Source organism: Myotis davidii, unplaced genomic scaffold, assembly GCF_000327345.1.
Source record: "Myotis davidii unplaced genomic scaffold, ASM32734v1 scaffold750, whole genome shotgun sequence".
NCBI classification, from domain to species: domain Eukaryota; kingdom Metazoa; phylum Chordata; class Mammalia; order Chiroptera; family Vespertilionidae; genus Myotis; species Myotis davidii.
In genome coordinates, this window is record NW_006282814.1 from 151,942 (window position 1) to 158,312 (window position 6,371).

At 43.8% G+C, this 6,371-nt stretch overlaps 1 long non-coding RNA gene across 1 annotated transcript in view; it reads right to left on the reverse strand.

The window, feature by feature from the left end:
- Window positions 1–844: 844 nt before the first annotated feature.
- Window positions 845–6,371, reverse strand: part of LOC107182441 — a 16,586-nt gene continuing 11,059 nt past the window's right edge. Inside the window, exon 3 of the long non-coding RNA XR_001513152.1 lies at window positions 845–855. This is a non-coding gene — a long non-coding RNA (uncharacterized LOC107182441). The remainder of the gene's footprint in view (window positions 856–6,371) is intronic.

A 6,371-nucleotide genomic window follows, 5' to 3' on the forward strand; every position in this document is an offset into this window, starting at 1 on the left:
TCTCTCTCTCTCTGCAAGTTTGTTGGAACATCTATTTCTTACTTTATTGATTTTAGAGAGAGAGGAAGAGGGGGAGGGAGAAGCAGAGAGAGAGAGAGAGAGAGAGACAGAGAGAGAGAGAGATTTGTTGTTTCACTTTGTTGTTGTTGTTTTTAGTCCTCACCTGAGGATATTTTTCCCATTGCTTTTCAGAGAGAGGGGGAGGAAGGAGGGAGAGAGAGAAACATGGATGTGAGACACATTGACTGATTGCCTCCTGCACACAATCTGACATATGATAGGAAGCGAACCACAAACCAGGTACATGCCCTTGACCAGGAATCTATCCCTAGACCCTTCAGTGTGTTGTGCGTACTGACACTCTAACCACTTAGCACACCAGCCAGGGCTTTTCCACTCTTTTATGCATTCATTGGTTGATTCTAGTCAATCAATTGTGTGCACTGACTGGGGTTGAACCTGCAACCTTGGCGTATGGGGACAACTTCTAACCGGGGCCATTCAGTTCTCTATACAGAGAGAAGGGGAGGGAAATTGCACTGTTTATTACTGACCATCACGTACCTGTGGCCACATAGTAAAGCCGGCTCTTAGTAGAGAAAAACAATCATGATCATCCCTCAGGTTCTGAGGGTCGATGAGGATTAGCGGGTAGTTTCCACTGGGCTGTAGAAAAGCTTCTTCATGCACATGCGTGGCGGTTGGGCTTCCTCCAGGAGGCCTTTGTCCCAAGGGAATGTGGGGCGTGTCCGTTAACAAGGCTCTGTGTGCGGCCTGTCCTCAGAAGGGCTTCTTGCATGATGGCCATCTCCTAAGACCACAGAAGCGGAAATGCCAGTCTTCCGTAAGGTAGGCCTGGAACTGTTACAGCAACTCCTTGCTTTCTGTTGGTTACAGTGAGTCGCTGTCAGCCCAGATTCAGTGTGGGAGTGGATTACGTCAGGACAGGAAAGCCTGGAGGTGGACTTTATTGAGAGCTAACTTTGGAGACTAGATACAATCACAGACAAGGTTATGTTTCATGGCAAAAAATTAGAAATCACCTAGATAACTCTTGATAGGAGACTGTCTACATGAATACATCTGACATGATACAGTATCACAGCATACAGGGTGAGAGAGAGCTATATACACCAACAGACAGAACTCCCAGTCACATTGTTAAGTGAAAAAAAGCAAGTCACACAAGTACAAAGGCAACATAAAATTATTGCAAAATAGTCTACGGCCATACCACCCTGAACGCACCTGATCTCCTCTGATCTCGGAAGCTAAGCAGGGTCGGGCCTGGTTAGTGCTTGGATGGGAGCCCGCCTGGGGATACCAGGTGCTGTAGGCTTTAAAAAAGTATATTATTTTTTGCAAAATAATAGTAATAAAACACTAATCCCATATTTAATCTGTACTATATAATTGCACAGAATAAGGACATGAAGGATACAATTTAAGCTGCTAACAGGGCCTGCCTACTATGAGAAAAAGGAAATGAGATTGGGGTGAAAGTCAAGAGCAAGTTATAGCCATGATTCTAGTGTTCCTTTTATTGTTCCCACAGTGACGTCTATCCTCAATTCATAGGAAAACGAAAGTCTAAGATGAGCTCAGCTGAGGTTTGTGGGATGGTAAGCTCTGTTCTTTTCACATTCCTCAACTGGCCCTATGACAGGGAGGCGCAAGGCAGCCACGCCTTCGCCTGCCCCTTCTGCACGCGGGACCAGGACTTTCTGAAAATTAACTTAGTAAATGGACTCTGCCTAAAGTGATGAAGCTAACATGAGGTAAAACTGAAATGTGAGATTCAACTTATACCAGCCATTCTCTGTGTGATAGAAACTGTAAGTGCACCAGTTCGGATCCCGTGCACACACTGGCAGAAGGTGAAGGGTGTCGCCCTGCGGTCTCTGTGCAGGAGGAGACGCACACCGGGACATGAGCTCCCCCACCGGATGGCCTGCGGTGCAGAGCACTTAACAGCCATGGCGTCTAGATTGGCCTGGGTTCACATCTGACTCTCCTATTGACAGGCCCTCAGGTTTTGGACAGGATTAGTTGAGTCCTAGACGCATGGTAACTTTTAGGAACAAATAATTATCATCTGTTTTGGGTTTAAGCTTGCTGAGGTATTATTCCAATCAGTATCATTCAAAGTAGCTGGTCAAAGAAGAAATCTTTACATAGAAGACTAGTCAAAAAGTAGATGGTCTGTGAACAATTTATCAAGTCTATGACAAGATAAGGAGTTTGTACTAGAATGTAAACCAGTTAAAAACTTTCTTTCAAGAAAGCCTAATATTTTTAAAAAATATATTTTATTGATTTTTTTACAGGGAGGAAGGGAGAGGAATAGAGAGTTAGAAACATCGATGAGAGAGAAACGTCGATCAGCTGCCTCCTGTACACCCCCCACTGGGGATGTGCCCACAACCAAGGTACATGCCCTTGACCGGAATCAAACCTGGGACCCTTCAGTCCGCAGGCTGATGCTCTATCCACTGAGCCACACCGGTTAGGGCAAGCCTAATATATTTTTTAAATCTATTAACCTAATTGAACTGAGGGCTTAGTGGCATAGTGATTTACACTCTGGTGTAAGTTTCTAACCTTGTGGCACACTAGTACACAGACCGGATTTTGATTAGCACTGATTTAAAGCTTCTTTATTCTTACACACTTTTTGCCTGCTTGGTCAATCAGGGTCTGAAAGAGGCTGTTTAAAAACTCCTAGAGTGACTGTGACTTTGTAAATGTGCTCCTGTAATCATGTCACATTTCTCAGCAGTGTTGTTAGGGACATATACGTTGATGGTGACTTTATCTCGTTGGATTACAGTTTGTTTCGGCACTGTAGCTCACCTCATATACGGCCTCCCTTATTCCTTAGCAACAAGACCCCAGTTTGGGTTGAAGTAGCAATGTACTCGGGTGATCATTTACAACTGCTGGTTAGGAAAGGCCGTGTGTAACTTCCGATGAAGACACCACTGCTTCTTAACAGTTCCTTTTCTTCTCCTGCCTGGATACAGGAGTGAGACTGCAGGTAAAGCATTCATTTTAGGATCACGAGGAAGCCATGAGAATGCCATAACATAGAGAAAGAAGGAAGCCGGGAGTTCCTGACATCATGGTCCCTATGCAGGTCTGGCTAGCCTGGCAATGAACTACTTACATTGTTAAAATAAACTCTTTTTGTTGAAATCATTTTTGTTGGCTTTGTTAAAGACCTAATTGATATGGTATAAAATTATCTCTTTTGTCCATTTTTATACATTAACTTATATCTTACAGGATATTAATATTGCTGTGCTAGCTTTGTTTTTATAATACAACTAGTGGCCCAGTGCACAGATCTGTGCACATTGAAAGGGAATCTGGTGTGGGTGAATCAGATTTGGGGCCGACAGAGCCCCAGCAGCAAGCTAACCCACAGCCGATTCCATGAGGAATTGGACTCCCTCCACCCTCCTCCCTCCTCTCTGGGTCCGGGGTGCTGGTGAACCAGATTCGGGGCCAACAGGGCCCCAGCAGCAAGCTAACCCATGGCTGATTCCATGAGGAATCGGGGTATCACCTCCCTACTCCCTTCTCTCTGAGTCTGATTAGAGGTCCAGTGCATGAAATTTATGCACTTGGTGGGGGGGTGTCTCTCAGCCCAGCCTGCACCCTCTCACAGTCCAGGAGTCCTCAGGGGATGTCTGACTGATGTCCATGGGGAGCGGGCCTAAGCTGGCAGTTGGACATCCTCAGTGCTGCCGCTGAGGTGGGAGAAGCTCTTGCCATTTTCGCTCCATGAACCAGCCATGAGCCTAGCTTCTGGCTAAGTGGTGCTACCCCTGTGGGAGCACACTGACCACCAGGGGGCAGCTCCTGCATTGAGCATCTGCCCCCTGGTTGACAGTGCACTTCATAGCAACTGGTTGTTCGAAGTTTGGTCGATTTGCATATAAGCCTTTCATTATATAGGATTAGAGGCCCGGTGCACAAAATTTGTGCATGGGAGGGGGTGTCCCTCAGCCCAGCCTGCACCCCTCGGAGTTTGTACTAAACCGGGGCCATCTTATGATGATGTGGGGGCCATTATCTTGTGATGACGTGAGGGCGCAAGGGCGCGAGGGCCACCTAGGTTTTTATTAGTATAGATAGCTATGCCTTGTACATTCTGTTTTATTAATTTATTTTCAATCTTTCTGTTTTGAATTGTCCTTTTGCCTCACCACCCCAAATATTTAAGGTGTGCCTTTTATACAGCATATTTTTAATATATGATCCAATTGACTCCAATGCTGTAGATAAATTTAATCTGTTAATATGGATATGAGATTTTGTTTTTAACAACTTATTTTAAGCTTCCAATTTATTATGCTTTCTCTTTATTTCTATTGTTTTCCATTTTTGGCTCCTGTTGAATTAAATATATATAATTATCTTTACGTGTGTGAAAGTTACCCATTATAATTTCACTTTTTGTGTGAAAGTTACCCATTATAATTTCACTTTTTGTTGATTATCCTTAGCAAATATACACACTTAAATTTAAACTGCATTTAATAAGTCACCTGTTCTTCTGAATAACACTAGAAACATTTTAAACATATTTTTTTGAATTTATTGATTTAAGAAAGAGAGAGAGAGGAACACAGATTTGTGGTTCCACTTAATACATGCATTCATTGGTTGATTCCGTGCCTGGCTGGGGACTGAACCCACAACCTTGGCATATACAGACAGTGCTCTACCGAAGTGAGCTGCCCGGCCAGGGTCAAGACTAGGGACCTTAACTTTCTTCCAAGCTATTCTTTTTTTAAAAATGTATTGTATTGATTTCTTAGAGAGGAAGGGAGAGGGTTAGAGAGCTAGAAACATCGATGAGAGAGAAACATCCATCAGCTGCTTCCTGCACACCCCCCACTGGGGATGTGCCCGCAACCCAGGTACATGCCCTTGACCAGAATCGAGCCTGAGATCCTTCCGTCCGCAGGCCGACGCTCTATCCACTGAGCCAAACCGGTCAGGGCAAGCTATTCCTTTTTTCTTACATGGTATTGTCTGGCATTTTATTTCTAGCTTTTGTGAAACAAATGTTTTCTTTTTATTATTTTTATAATCAGCATGTGATGTTTTTGAATTTTATTTTTCAATCATCACACAGTAAAACTGGCTTATTTTGGAGGCACAGTTCCATGAATTTTAAAACATTCATAGATTTCTGTAGTCATCCCCAGTCGGGACACAGATGGTTTCATTACCCCAAAAGCGCCCTTGCCCCTGCCCACAAGCCGTGGAAACCAATGCTCTGCCCCCCTCACTATAGTAAGCGTTTTGATCAATTTACCTCTTGTCATACTCTTTTGAACCTTTTTTTTGTTTTGTTTTGTTTGCAGTTTATACCTCTTTAATGCTTTTTATTTGGTAATGTTTCATTATCATACTTTTCTTTATTTCTTTTTTAAAAAGTATATTTTATTCATTTTAGAGAGAGGAAGGGAAAGGGATAGAGAGTTAGAAACATCGATGAGAGAGAAACATCGATCAACTGCCTCCTTCATGCCCCCTACTGGGGATTAAGCCCATATCCAAGGTACATATCTTTGACCAGAGTTGAACCCGGGACCCTTCAGTCTGCAGGTAGACGTTTTATCCACTGAGCCAAACCGGTTAGGGCTCTCTATTTCTTTAGACATGATTTCCTTTAGTTGTGTGGACATGCTAAAAGAGCTGATTGGAAGTCTTTGTCTAGAACAGTGGTTCTCAACCTCCTGTCCCTTTAAATGCAGTTCCTCATGTTGTGACCCAACCATACCATTATTTTTGTTGCTACTTCATAACTGTCATGTTGCTACTGTTATGAATCGTCATGTAAATATCTGATATGCAGGATGGTCTTAGGTGATCCCTGTGAAAGGGTCGTTCGACCGCCAAAGGGGTCGCGACCCACAGGTTGAGAACTGCTGGTCTAGAAGGTCCAGTGTCCAGGCTTCCTCAGGGTCTGTTTCTATTAACTTTTTCTGGTGTGTGGGCCACATGTCCTGTTTCTTTGCATGTCGTATAATTTTTGGTTAAAAACTGAACATTTTAGATAATAAAATAATGGGGCAACCCTGGAAATCAGATTTTTCTCTCTCGCAGGGTTTGTTCTTGTTGTTGCTTGTTTTCGTTATTGTGTGTTTAACAACTTTTCTGAACAAGTTCTGTCTATATCCTTGGTTGTGTGTGGCCACTTAGGCCTCTGTTTGATTCGCTTACTGGTCAGTTAATGATTAGAGAGAGATTTACAATGAGGAGCCTCCCAATCTTTGCCAGCGGCTCTGCACACCTGCTGGGGCGTGCGTCCCACACGCACCCTGGCAGCGGACAGCTCTGCCGTAGTCCTCCCT